The 14948-nt window shown below is 48.6% G+C and overlaps 1 protein-coding gene and 1 pseudogene across 2 annotated transcripts in view; one reads left to right on the forward strand and one right to left on the reverse strand.

The window, feature by feature from the left end:
* BRINP3 (BMP/retinoic acid inducible neural specific 3) overlaps positions 1–14948 on the forward strand; it is a 417681-nt gene that overhangs the window by 136991 nt on the left and 265742 nt on the right. The gene's annotated exons all lie outside the window — the stretch shown is intronic.
* The window catches only part of LOC149523940 (uncharacterized), a 52898-nt pseudogene continuing 50245 nt past the window's right edge, over positions 12296–14948 (reverse strand).

Below are 14948 nucleotides of genomic sequence, written 5' to 3' on the forward strand. Positions count from 1 at the left end.
CCAGCCACCCGATGCCCCTCAGCCCTCCCCCTCTTCCCGGGACCAGGCTGGCGGCTCCCGGGAGCTTGCCCGGGACCGCAGGAGGCAGGCACCCGCCTGGGCTAGTGCAGACATCGTGGACCTCATCTACAATCTCCGCACTAGGCACAGGAAAGTGGCCGGCTAGGGCAGAAGAGCTGCCAGCCTGGCCACCCAGGAGCAGGTGTGCAAGAGAATCAAGGGGGTCCACTGAGATCCCCGACCGTGAGCCCTGAGCTTACAATGGCCGTCCTGGGTCAGACCAAAGGTCCATCTAGCCCAGTAGCCTGTCTGCCGACAACGGCCAACCCTAGGGATCCTGGAGGGGATGGACCGAAGACAGTGACCAAGCCATTTGTCTCGTGCCATCCCTCTCCAGCCTTCCACAAACCTTGGGCAGGGACACCACTCCTACCCCCTGGCTAATAGCGGGGACCCATGGACCCAACCTCCGTGACTTGATCTCACTTCCCTTTAAACTCTGTTCTAGTTCTAGCCTTCACAGCCTCCTGCAGCAAGGAGTTCCACAAGTTGACTCTTTGCTTTGTGAAGAACAACTTTCTGTTTCTAGTTTGAAGCCTGCTACCCATTCCTTTCCTTTGGTGTCCTCTAGTCCTTCTTTATGGGAACTAATGAAGATCTTTTCTTGATGCACCCTCTCCACCTAACTCCTGCTTTTAGAGACCTCTATCCTGTCCCCCCTCCGTCTCCTCTTTTCTAAGCTGAAAAGTCCCAGTCTCTTTAGCCTCTCTTCATATGGGACCTGTTCCCAACCCCTAATCATTTTAGTTGCCCTCCCCTCTCCCACCCTCTCTCTTCCCCTCTCCCACCTACTTTTCCCAGTCTCCCCCAGTTTTGTTCAATAAAGACAGATTCAATTTTTTAACACAATTGTCCTTTATTTTGTACATCAAGAAAAGGGGCTAGGGAAGGGTAAGTGGAAGGAGCTGAGGGAGGAATGCTGTACGAGCCCCCGATGGGGAGGACTGGGCTGGTTCTGCGGGCTTCTGGGGGTGGAAGCTCTCCTGCAGCCCCCCAATTGCCCCCTCTCCCCAGATGATAGCCTGCGGCAAGTGCAGCCGGGCTGATGGCCGAGTGGTGTGATGTGCCCAGTGTGGGTACTCCGGGCACTCCAAGCCAGGACTGCTTTGCAAGCGGGGCACCTCTGAGAACTGTCCGGGGTGGGGGTCGGGACCCTTTAAGCGCAGCCTTCGGCTAGCCTGAGACAGCATCTCCACGCTCTAAATCCTCCTCTGATGCCCTGCCGGCACTGCTTCCGGCCATCCTTAACCCTGGTTCAGGGTCCACTTAATATAGACACGCTACTTCGAATTAGCAAAACGCTAATTTGAACTAGTTTTTTAGTCTGGATCCGTTAGTTCGAATTAGCTTAGTTCGAATTAACTAATTCGAACTAAGTTAGTTCGAATTAACTAATTCGAACTAAGTTAGTTCGAATTAATGTTGTAGTGTATACATACCCTCCCTGACTACTACCCCATGCTACTCATCCATGTGGGCACTAATTATACTTCAAGTTATGACCTTGAGCAGATCAAGAGTGACTCTGGGAGTACAGGTGAGGATGTTTGGAGCACAGGTGGTATTCTCTTCAGTACTTCCTGTCAAAGTTCGGGGCCCAGGCAGAGACAGGTGCATCCTGGAGGTAAATTCCTGGCTGCGAAGATGGTGTTGATAAGAGGGCTTGACCATAAGATGCTGTTCCAAGAAGCAGGACTTCTAGGCAGGGATGGGGTTCACCTTTTGAGGAAGGGGAAGAGAGTATTTGCATACAGACTGGCTAACCTAGTGAGGAGGGCTTTCAACTAGGTTCAATAGGGGCAGGTGACCAAAGTCCACAGGTAAGTGAAAAACATGGAGATCTGAGAGAATGGTGTGGGCACATGGGCTATAATAGCATTAAGAAAGGAGGGATAAAACAGAAATGGGGGGCAAAATAAAATCAGTAACTTAGATGCCTGTATACAAATGCAAGGAGTATGGGAAATAAACAGGAAGAACTTGGAGTTCTAATAAATAAATGCAACTATGATATAGTTGATAACACAGAAACTTGGTGGGATAATATACATGATTGGAATATTGGCAAAGAAGTCTATAGCTTGCTCAGGAAGGATAAGCAAATAAAAAAGGGAGGAGGTGATGCCTTATGTATTACAAATGTACACACTCCTTCTGTACCCCCCACGGCCATTTCCGAAGCCCCTGGCCAAGGGTGAAAGAGGGCACCATCGTGGACTGGTGTGGAGATCCTGGATCTCATAGAAGTCTGGGGAGAGGAGTTTAGCCTCCAGGATCTCCACACCAGGTGCCAAAATGCTGATGTCAATGGACAGATGGCTGCAAGCCTGGCCCAGAAAAGGCACATATGCACGCTAGGCCACATGCACATGAAAATCAAAGAACTGCATCAGGCATACACCAAGGCCAGGGAACAAAGTTCCCACTCTGGAGCAGCACCCCAAACCTGCCGCTATTATGAGCAGCTAGATGGAATCCTGAGAAGGGGGCTGGTCACCTCCCCCACTTTGTTGTGGACTTAGGCCCAGACACACTCATCATCAGCCTCCACAAGGTCGAGACTATAGACCAGGTGATGAGTATGAGGAGGAGGAGAAGGAGCAGTCCAGCCTGGACACCATGCTCACCAGCCAGGATGTCTCCCAGGGCTTGGATGAGGCTGGTGAAGGCACTTCAAATGAGTTCCATAAGTTTCCCTATCTACTGTGAGTTGTAGCAAGGTGCTGCAGGCTGCAAGGGGCAGCAAGCTACAAGGCTGCAAGGGGCTGCACACTCCTTGCTCAGCCTTCTCAGGAATTGCACAACAGCCTGTGTACATGGGTGCACATGGAGTGGCAGTCCAGAGCATGCAGCCCCACGAGGCTGTCACACAGGAGCCCACCACTCCTTCTCACAAGGTTTCTGGAGAGGCCTTCCTTAGTCTCAGCTCCATGGTAGGACACCTTCCCATGACAAGCCACCACTAAGGAAGCTGGAGTCATGGAAACACACAGCAGAGCCACACGAGGCATAGGGTCATTCCTGCACTCTCGGGCAGCACCCGTTCCCAGTCAAGCATGGTGAGGTGTAGGACACCAGTCCCCTGCATGGGAACCTACAGGGGAAAGGAAGAAGAGGGGATCCCAGTACCACCCTCCTCGACAAGTGGCATATGCTGCTCACACACACCTCCCACCACACCCTCCTACAGGGAGCAGGGATAAAAGTTCTCTATGGGTACGTCTAGACTACATAGCTCTGTTGATGGAGCCATGTAAAGTAGTTTACTCGGCATAGTCATTGAAGTGGGGATTTAAATAATCCCTGCTGCATTAAAATAAAAATGGCCACCACACTGTGCCGACAATCAGCTGATCTGGCACAGCGCAGCAGTCTAGATGTGGCGCGGTCAACAAATGGATTTCAGTTCTCCATCAATCAGTGCACGCTATCTCCATTCCAGTCACACTTGCACAGAAGTTTCACAGTATTCCCTTATTGGTTGAGATAATTTACTTTTCAGCTTGATCCTGAATAAGTGGCCAGAGCTAGTTTTGTCTATCTGTCAAATAGTGAATATTACCTCAGTGCTCAAAGTTTCCCTGAAATTTAAATGCTATGGACATACCAGCATGAAGTGTATAACAATTTGGATTATCATCATTTTATTTTTGAACTCCTCAAGCAGCCTCTTCCCTATAGTTTCTTTACTGCCCAGTGAATAGCTGGGTACATACAAATAAAGTAATGATAAGGTGTAATGCAGCAGATACAGTGAGTTGCTATTAGAGAGTTGTTTTGATGTGATGAAAAGATCAACAGAAAGATTTTCCTGTTAATATTTTGCCATGAAGCTTAGATTCTTGCCTCTGATGTCTTTATGTGCTTCTGCTACCCATGAACAAACTAATTATTATTCCAAGTTTCCTGTGCTTGTCAGTCTTATGCTACTGATTTCTCTGGCTACCCTCAGGGTATGTCTACACTACCCTCCTAGTTTGAACTAGGAGGGTAATGTAGGCATACCGCACTTGCAAATGAAGCCCGGGATTTGAATTTCCCGGGCTTCATTTGCATAAGCGGGGAGCCGCCATTTTTAAAACCCCGCTGGTTCGAACCCCGTGCAGCGCGGCTACACGGGGCACGAACTAGGTAGTTCGAACTAGGCTTCCTAGTTTGAACTACCGTTACTCCTTGTGAAATGAGGAGTAACAGTAGTTCGAACTAAGAAGCCTAGTTCGAACTACCTAGTTCGTGCCCCGTGTAGCCGCACTGCACGGGGTTTGAATCAGCGGGGTTTTAAAAATGGCGGCTCCCCGCTTATGCAAATGAAGCCCGGGAAATTCAAATCCCGGGCTTCATTTGCAAGTGTGGTATGCCTACATTACCCATCTAGTTCGAACTAGGAGGGTAGTGTAGACATACCCTCATTCACTTTTGTTGTCATCAATATACCTTCAGCACATGTACATCTGTATAGCTCCAAACGGTTCAATAATGTTATTCAGCTCTGTGCCAACTAACAATCTGGCCTACTAGAAAATCTGTAGACTTGTCACTGCCTTGAATTCTTGAAAACAAAGTGAAGGAGGCATAGAATTTTTCATTAAAATAAACTTACATCTGGTGTGAAGAGGTTTTGTGCTGAATTACCACCCACAAGCCCTGTAAATGTAAAGAGGACAAGAGCCTGCAATTCCTGCTCCTGATCTCAGGGAACACATGCTGGTTGGCTCAGTTTATAAGGCCCTTAAGTTCCCATCCTTTGGAAGTAAGAAAGGCCTGCCAATTTATTTGAAGGGGCTACAGACTGCAGTGAAACCTTATTACTCCCCAATGAGTAACATATTTAAAATACTATTAGGTAAGGAAGAATTTCTCCATATTCCACTATGGAGAAAATGCCTATTACATTTTTCAGAGTTCTAGAATTTTGGACAAAATACTTTACTTCCAAAGAGGCACATTTGGAATGAGATTATTCTGCAGGAAGTGTACCTTCAGACATTGGTTAGCTTCTGTAATTGATTAGGTACCTGGTTATAACATATTATAACTTATTAATTTCTTTGATCTTAATAAATGTGCATGCAAGCAGGCAACGTACTGCATGACACAGATACAACATTCTGGAATTAAATGTTTCCATAACATCCCTCATGAAGCAAAACAGACTTTCACACAAACTGTATTATCCTACTTCCAAAGTTACAAGAGATGAAAGCCTAAAATAAAATAAGTTTTAGAGCTGAATACATTTTGTGTGATATATCGTGATTGAAAAATCTTGGTTGTAAAATAGATATAGGCTATGTCTACAAAGCAGTGTTATTCCAAAATAAGCATCTACACAGTAAGGTAATTATTTTGAAATACATTTGAAATAACGGCTTCTTACTCACATTCCTGTAACCCTCATTGTATGAGGTGTAAGGGAAGTTGGGGGAAGAATGCTCTATTTTGAAATAACTGCTATGTAGACAGTGCCAAAAGTTGAAATAAGCTATTTTGATTTAAGCTACACAATTAGCATAACATAAGAACATAAGAACGGCCGTACTGGGTCAGATCAAAGGTCCATCTAGCCCAGTATCCTGTCTGCCGACAGTGGCCAGCACCAGGTGCCCCAGAGAGGGTGGACCAAAGACAATGATCAAGCGATTTGTCTCCTGCCATCCCTCTCCAGCCTCTGACAAACAGAGGCCAGGGACACCATTTCTATCCCCTGGCTAATAGCCTTTTATGGACCTAACCTCCATGAAATTATCTAGGGGTATGTCTACACTGCCACCCTAGTTCGAACGAGGGTGGCTAATGGAGGCATTCGAAGTTGAAAATGAAGCCAGGGATTTAAATATCCCGGGCTTCATTTGCATCTTGCCGTGCGCCACCATTTTTAAATCCCCCATTAGTGCTACACGCAGCACTGAGTAGGTAGTTCGAATTAGGCTCTCTAATTCGAACTACCGTTATTCCTCGTGGAACAAGGTGTACCGGTAGTTCAAATTAGAGAGCCTAATTCGAACTACCTACTCCATGCCACGTGTAGCCGCGGGCACAGAGTCTGCACTAACGGGGATTTAAAAATGGCGGCACACGGCAAGATGCAAATGAAGCCTGGGATATTTAAATCCCGGGCTTCATTTGCAACTTCGAATGCCTACATTAGCTTCCCTAGTTCGAACTAGGGTGGCAGTGTAGACATACCCTAGCTTCTCTTTAAACTCTGTTATAGTCTTAGCTCTCACAGCCTCCTCTGGCAAGGAGTTCCACAGGTTGACTACACGCTGTGTGAAGAACAACTTTCTTTTATTAGTTTTAAACATGCTACCTGTTAATTTCATTTGGTGTCCTCTAGTTCTTCTATTACGGGAACTAATAAATAACTTTTCTTTATCTGCCCTGTCCACACCACTCATGATTTTATATACCTCTATCATACCCCCCCTCAGTCTCCTCTTTTCTAAACTGAAAAGTCCCAGTCGCTTTAACCTCTCTTCATATGGGACCCATTCCAAACCCCTAATCATTTTACTTTCCCTTTTCTGAACCCTTTCCAAAGCCAAAATATCTTTTTTGAGGTGAGGAGACCACATCTGTACACAGTATTCAAGATGTGGGCGTACCATAGTTTTATACTGGAGCAGTAAGATATTCTGTGTCTTATTTTCTATCCCCTTCTTAATAATTCCTAGCATCCTATTTGCCTTTTTGACCGCCGCTGCACACTGTGTGGAAGTTTTCAGAGAACTATCCACAATAACTCCAAGATCTCTTTCCTGATTTGTCATAGCCAAATTAGCCCCCAAAATATTGTACGTATAGTTGGGGTTATTTTTCCCCGATGTGCATTACTTTACACTTATCCACGTTAAATTTCATTTGCCATTTTGCTGCCCAATCACTCAGTTTGGTGAGATCTTTTTGGAGTCCCTCACAGTCTGCTTCTGTCTTGACTATCCTAAACAGTTTGGTATCATCCGCAAACTTTACCACCTCACTGCTTACCCCTTTCTCCAGATCATTTATGAATAAGTTGAAAAGGATTGGTCCCAGAACTGACCCTTGGAGGACACCACTAGTTACCCCTCTCCATTCTGAAAATTTTCCATTTATTCCTACCCTTTGTTTCCTGTCTTTTAACCAGTTCTCAATCCAAGAAAGGACCTTCCCTCTTATCCCATGGCAATGTAATTTACACAAGAGCTCAAATAACTTAAGTTGTGTAACTTATTTCAAGTTTAACCCTGCTGTGTAGATGTGCCCATCAAGTGGGAACAGATCATATTAACTAAAACAGTTAAAAACTTAGGACTAGATGGGGTAAGTATGCAGATCAATCATGCAGCAGTCACAATTATTTTGGGATTACGGGACAGTGCATACAAATGTGTCCATTGCTCTATACTTAGATATTGTGTAATATTACCTTATGTTTGTACAGGACCTAGCACCGTGGGGTCCTAGTCCTTTTCTAGAGTTCCCAGACATCATTACAGTACAGGCAGTCCCCGGGTTACGTACAAGATAGGGACTGTAGGTTTGTTCTTAAGTTGAATCTGTATGTAAGTCAGAACTGGCATCCAGATTCAGCCACTGCTGAAACTGACCAGTGGCTGACTACAGGAAGCCTGAGGCAGAGTTGCTCTGCCCCGGACTTCCTGGAATCAGCCGCTGATCAGTTTCAACAGGCTGAATCTGGACTCCAGATCTGACTTACATACAGATTCAACTTAAGAACCCCAGGCGTCCCCAAGTCAGCTGCTGCTGAAACTGATCAGCGGCTGATTCCAGGAAGCCCGGGGCAGAGCAACCCAGCAGCACCCAAGCTGCTCTGTCCCAGGTGTCCTGATTCAGCCGCTGCTAAAACTGACCAGCAGCGGCTGAATCAGGATGCCTGGGGCAGAGCAGCTGGGGTGCTGCCAGGTTGGTCCAGTAGTGCCCAGAGCGGCGCTGCGGGACCAAGCGGCTGTGCGCCAGCTGCTCTACCACAGGCGTCCGGAGAAAAGCCTGGACTTCTGGTGGGGGGGGCGCACTAGCTGCGCCCCCCCCACCAGAAGACCAGGGAGACGCGGGCGGCGGGACCGGGACGCGCCGCGGTCCCGCCAGCAAGGTCCTCCATGGCTTTGCTTCCCGTCTCCCTAGTCTGCTGGGGGGAGGTCCCCCCAGCAGACCAGGGAGACCCGGAGCAAAGCCGCGGAGCGCGCGGGCAGCGGGACAGCCCAGACGCGCCGTGGCTGTCCCGCTGCCGGCGTCCTCCGAGGCTTTGCTCCCCATCTCCCTGGTCTGTTGGGGGGGGGAACCCCCAGCAGACCAGGGAGACGCGGGCGGTGGGACGGAGATGCGCCGCGGTCCCGCCGCCCGGGTCCTCCGTGGCTTTGCTTCCCGTCTCCCTGGTCTCCCTGGTCCCGGGGCGAGAAAAGCTGCTCCACGTCTCCCTGGTCTGCTGGGGAGGTAGCCTCCCCACAGCAGACCAGGGAGACGCAGAGCAAAGCCACGGAGCACACGGGCAGAGGACAGCCCAGACACGCCACGGCTGTCCTGTGGCCGGCGTCCTCTGCGGCTTTGCTCCCCGTCTCCCTGGTCTGTTGGGGGGGGAACCCCCAGCAGACCAGGGAGATGGGGAGCAAAGCCTCGGGGAATGCTGGCAGTGGGACAGCCGCGGCGAGTCTGGGCTGTCCCGCTGCCCACATGCTCCACGGCTTTGCTCCGTGTCTCCCTGGTCTGCTGGGGGGAGGCTACCTCCCCAGCAGACCAGGGAGACGTGGAGCAGCTTTTCTCACCCCGGAGGACACGGGCGGTGGGACTGCGGCGTATCTGGGCATCCCGCCGCTCCCGTCCTCCAGGGCGAGAAAAGCCGCGTTCGTAACTGCGGATCCGACGTAAGTTGGATCCGCGTAACTCGGGGACTGCCTGTATTGGGCTCCAGAGATACAGATGTCCCCCAATGAAATGCCCTGAGTTTTGTACCCATTTGAGGGATTCAGGCTGCATTTTCTAGAAAGAGCCATATTCCTAGACTATTCGAGGTCAAATTGTCACCACTGTTGGTCTGGGGTGAGGGAGAAGGTGAAGTAAAAGGAAGTTTTCCCAGGCATAAGTGACCTGTACAGGAGTCAGCTGCAGAAATAACTCCCTTCTTGCAATCCAGACACAAGTTGCTTGAAACATTCTGGAAGTGCTGGGTCAGGATATTTCCTACATTTATTTATATATTGCAGAGGACATTAATTTTTTATTTGTACAGGCAGTCCCCGACTTACGTGGATCCGACTTACGTCGGATCCCTAGATACGAACGGGGTGAGGCAACTCCCGCACATGCGCAGCAGCATTCCCGGGGCTCGCTCACCTGGGTCCTAGGATCCTCCTCCTCCTCGGGCCGGCTCCAACTGGGGTCCCGCAGAGCTGCCGGGCAGAGGAAAAGTGCCTCCCCACGCCCGCTGCCCCCCCACCCTCCTGCCAGCAACAGGCTGCCCCCTCCCCTGAGCAACAGGCTGCCGAACAGACAAAAGCAGCCTCTCCGCCCCTCCTCCCCTCTATACATGCCGGGCTCCCGGAGCGCAGCAGCGTCCCCGGGGCTCGCTCACCTGGGTCCTAGAATCCACCTCCTCCTCCTCTTCGGCCGGCTCCAACTGGCCTCTGCCTGCAGCAGCTGGCCACAGGGACAGGGATCCTGCAGAGCTGCCGGGCAGAGGAAAAGTGCCTCCCCACGCCCGCTGCCCCCCCCCCCCCGCGGCCTCGCATCCTGCACGCCTCCCCCCTCCCCCCTGCCAGCAACAGGCTGCCCCCCTCCCCTGAGCAACAGGCTGCCGAACAGCAGACAAAAGCAGCCTCTCCGCTCCTCCTCCCCCTGTACGTGCTGGGCTCCCTGGGCAAACAAAGACTCCACCAAAACAAACAAAGTGCTGGCCTCATTGTGTTAGCAAAAAAAGGACCCTCCTCCTAGAACCCTGGGTGGTGTGTGGAAATAAAGCTATTAGCTCAAAGCATGGTGCAGAGCTGTTTGGTATTTGATGAGTTACTCCTTTAGTCCTGAGTTTGTCACAGGGACAGAAATAGATGTGAAATCTTCTGAACAGGGGAACAGACAGCAAAACAAACATTAGAGGGGAGTTAACCTTTCCCTATGCTATCCAAAACTAAAAAAAATGTTTGGCTAGAGTTTCCTCTACAATATGTACCAGTTCCGACTTACATACAAATTCAACTTAAGAACAAACCTACAGTCCCTATCTTGTACGTAACCCGGGGACTGCCTGTACTCAAAAGTAAATGAATGCAAGACTGTAGTTGCTCGAGAGAGCAATCATGTCAATCCCAAACCACAGAATGAAAATAAAATTAAAGTCACTTGTGTACTCATTTATATCATTCAAGAGATCAAACATGTCATCTTAGAGTCAATACAATATTTGAAAAGGGCTTTGTTGAAAGTGCTCAGGACATTTCAGTTGACATTCTGTTTTTTAGTAGCAAGAGATTTTAAATTGCTTGTGTAAGCGGGGGAATGGTCCCGCTATTGTGGGGAACTTTCCTGGCTTCTATACACCCCGGTGAAATGAACCAGCGAAAGGATCTGAGTCCCCGCTCCCACTTCCTTTACCCCACGGCTCCCTGATCCTGAGGGCTCCCCCTCCACTCTCCTGAGTAGCAGAGCCCTTGAAACCCCAACAAGGCAGGGCCCAGGTTTCCTGGGGCTTAATCCCTGACCTTGTAGTCACTAGGGGCAGGAGTTAGGGTGTCCCCACTCCGAGGTGCTCTCTTTACACTGCAGGCCTTCTTGGCCCAGTGATCACTTCATAAGGTTCAAAGCAAATACAATTTATTAAACAACAACGGATTAAAGAGAAAAGAATAAGAAAAAAATGAGAATGGTTAAATGAGAACACACAGCTCTGCTCTGTAGCATAGGGACATCAAAACAGCAGCCTGCAGAGTATAAGGACAGTCCATAGTCTCTTTCTTAGAGGCCCTGGATATGCTGCAGGGGGGGCTTCAGGCAGGACACGCTAGCTCTGGTAGTGACCACACAGTCTCAAGCTCGAAGTGGCCAGACCCCTCTCCCAGTCCAGAGCCTTTCCCCACACTTTGCTGGTCCCAGGTGCTCACCACATCCAGCTGCAGGCTGTGCTGCTTGGCCAGTTCCAGCTCCTTGTGTTGCTTCTCTTTTCCTTTTTGCTCTCTGAGCCCTGCCAGTCTGCTGCTCAACACAGGGTCTGCTCTCCTTGAGTTGTGTATGCCTGGCTCTGCTGCTGCAAAAACTGCCCCTCAGCACAGCTTGCTCTCCTCTTAGCAGTGTCTCAGCTCTCTGTTCCTTTTGCAGGACTTCTTCATACAGCTTGCACTGCTCTTTTCAGCTCTCTGTCTTTGCAGGACCTCTTCTGCACACAGCTTGTTTGTTCAGAGAGAGAGCCAGAACAATCCCAGCTCACAGGGAGGACGGGGCCTGGCCTCTCCCCTTCCTCACTGGCCTGTCCAACCTGTCAATCAGGCTGAGCTGGACTGTTGGCTGCTTTCCATTGTCTCTGGGGTCAGTCAGTCTAATGAACTCTTCCCCTTCAGATACTGCGAGCTGGCAAACCAAAAACTCCCACAGAGTTTTAATAAGGGGTAACAGTCCCCTTACACTTGCATATAAATGATGTTTCCCTTCCACCATCACCTCTGCTCTAAAAGCCTCTGGTTGCATTTCATCGATTAAAATCACATTTAAAAACCATAAACAAATGTACTGCCATCAACTGGCAGCATTCATTCAATTTCCAGAATAAATTTAAAGATGAAAACTAGCGAAAAGTAACATCACCTATACTTGTTACACTATAGTATTTTTAATCAAATTACAGAGAAGGGAGGAGCAGCAAATGCCACTGTAATGAATACAGTATAAGAGCCTATATAAACTACAAATATAACTGAGTTGTAAAGAGGATGGAAGTATTTGGTATACTCAACTGATTTTATTCAAATATGCAGAAAGCAACTCAATGAGCTCAACTATAAATGGTTCAGGAACGGAGCAGTACTGAAGAGAAGCAGTTCAGTAAGTGACACGAATCTTCAGCCCAGAAACTTGTGTAATCAAGTCAATCAGACCAAAAGGGGAAAAGGCCTGAGATGGGGTAGCATCCACCTCACTCAAGTGGCCCTCCCTTGGCCAAGTGTATTTGCCTGCATTCCCTGCTATGACGGCCCTCCTGTGATGCAGCCCTCTGGCTGAGCCTGCACCTCTTGAGCTCCAAAGAGGCACTGCATCACTTTGGCCCAGCAACTTCCTTTTCACTGGCTTGCAGGGCCCTAATTGGCTGCTTCTTTTCCTCTACTCTAGGTTGCCTGGAGAACTTCTCCATAGTTTGCTGGGGTGGAGTGTGGCAAGGCCACAAGTCTCCAGCAGGGGGCTTCAGAGCCTCATCCAACCCATCACAAAGCCACATAGGGTATGGTATCTGGCTGATTTTGCCACCTGCACTTCGCAGGAAAAATTCAGCTAAAGGAGAGCATTTGATCTGAAAGACAGAGAAGTGAAGAGAAGGAAACGTCAGTGAGGCTGAGTCTCAGCAACTGCATTGCTTTGACTAAAAGTGAATATATACTCCATTACTCAGTAAGGAAGTCCTTGTAAAGATAATTTGTGGTCTACTGCACTGTAGCTTAAGGAGCAAAAGGCAGCACTGGTGAAGGGTTGATTACAGTGCCAGGTTTATGTACAAGGTAACTACTTCCATGTAATACATTTTAGAGCCTCAGATTATGAGGGGTCTCTAAATGCAAAAACATTATTAGTTTTTAGTTGCATCCTTGCCTATGCACTGGTATTTATGTGTAACCCCTCCTGTTCACTAGTCTAGCATGAGATTATTCCACATAAGAAGCCTTGTGATTTTTTATACAACTCTGAGAGACTAGGCCTGAAGTTCCTTGGTGTGCTCTGTGTTGTATATTATGTGTGTGCACCTGAGACCAGACCCACCCAGACAAACCACCAGGAACAGGCTTTATTCTGTAAAAAATCATAGAACAGGATCACAGTTCAGCAGCCCCTCCTCTCTGCATGCAGCCTGCCGGCTGCTTCCAACTCAGTCTCTGCTGAGACCCTGCTAGGGGCAGAGGGTACATCCTGGCAGGAACCAGGAAGTTCTCCCAACATGCCTCAGTTTGTAGTCCACAACTTGTAGTTCTCAGGGCTAGTACTGAAACACACTGGAGCATGGGCTACACCCTTCCTCCATTTATTGAAAGGGCATCCTCACCCTTTTCCTTACTCAAAAAAACCTCTCAGCTTCCTGCTGCGCATCTCACAGCAGCTCTGGCTAAAACCCCAGTCTTCACTCTTCTTTCATTAGTCAGCCCTCTTCCAAATTGAGCCACACAAGTGGCCTGCTCTGTCTTGTTGAGTGTCACAGAACTGGTGGGTTATCCTTAGGCTCCTCTATGATCTGCTCCCACTGTGTCTGCCCTTCTCCACTCCAATAGGTTCATTCAGACTCTCCTCAATTTGATCAGCCTCTTCTGTTACTCCCATGGTCTGGTCAGGCTTGTCTGAGAGTCTGAGTCAATGGTCTGGGTCTGGGGACTCACTGCAGTATAACCCTGGCTTCCCTTCATTGCACTGCCTATCCCCCATGTCCTAGGTATCACCTGTGTATGTCATCCCCCTATGGGTTTTCTTTCCCCTATAGCAGCCTGGTCTATCCATAGGGCCTCTGGTAAGTTCCTTCCCTACCTCTGCCTCCAACAGGAAGTTTTCCCCAAGTTCTGGCTTCAAGTTCCCTTCATTTCTGCTTCTCTGCCAGCTGGTTGATTAACTCCACCAATAGGTAGAAACATGAATGGCGTAATTCAGTTATGGTGTATCACCCTTTCCCCCCTCCTGATTCTGGCTGCACTACATAGACAGGCAAGTCCCCTTGTCTTTTAATCATAATATAGGGAGTTGGTTCCCATCTTTCTCCCAGTTTCTGTCTCCCTTTCTTTTCCTTGGCTACTAGCACCTTGTCTCCAGGAGTCAATGGAGCTTCTCATGTCTGGCAGTCTTAGTACTTTTTCTGGTGAAGTTTGGCAGTTTCAGATGCCTGTGCCACCTGATGGTATGCTGTCTCTAGACATTCTCTGAGCTGAGAGACAAAGTCCTCCACCTCTTACCCCTCATTTCCTTGGTGTGGGAGACCCAGGGCCAGATCTATCTTCAGTTTTGGGAGCTGGCCAAACATTAAGAAAATCACTGCATCCTTTTCCTGCAGTCTCCTCAATTCTTCCTTAGGCAGGCCTGGAATTAACTCTATGCCTGGCCAATGGAGTGGCTCATCTCTGTCTGTTGCTGTCCCATGGCTGTCATCCTGGGTTGCTAGGAAGGACACATTGCATCCAGCTTTCAGAACAGTAACCACCACCTCTCTGGATAGCCAAGACAGGCCATCAGAATTGGTGTTACTTCTCCCAGGCCAGTACTTTATGTCAAAGTTGAAGTCTGCCAGCTTTGCCATCCATCTTTGACTGGTTGCATCTAACCTAGCAGTAGTAGCACTTTGAAGACTAACAAGATGGTTTATTAGATCATCTATTAGATGATCTAATAAACCATCTTGTTAGTCTTCAAAGTGCTACATTGTCCTGCATTTTACTTCAGCTACCCCAGACTAACACAGCTACATTTCTATCACTATTCTAGCAGTAGTAGTAACATAGGTCAGTAGATTGTTGTCAGTTAGCACTGTGAATTGGTGTCCTAAATTTATCTGCAACTGCTCATTTTAATGTCAAAACTCCAGTTATGGGCTAGATAATTTTTTTCTGAGGGAGTTAAGCACCTGCTGGCATAAGCTATGACCCTCTCCTTTCCTAACTGAAACTGTGCCAGTTCAGCTCCTAGCCCCTCCGTAGATGCATGTGTCTGGAGCATGAATGGTA

This window comes from Pelodiscus sinensis, chromosome 9 (assembly GCF_052426305.1).
Source record: "Pelodiscus sinensis isolate ZL-2025 chromosome 9, ASM5242630v1, whole genome shotgun sequence".
NCBI lineage: Eukaryota > Metazoa > Chordata > Testudines > Trionychidae > Pelodiscus > Pelodiscus sinensis.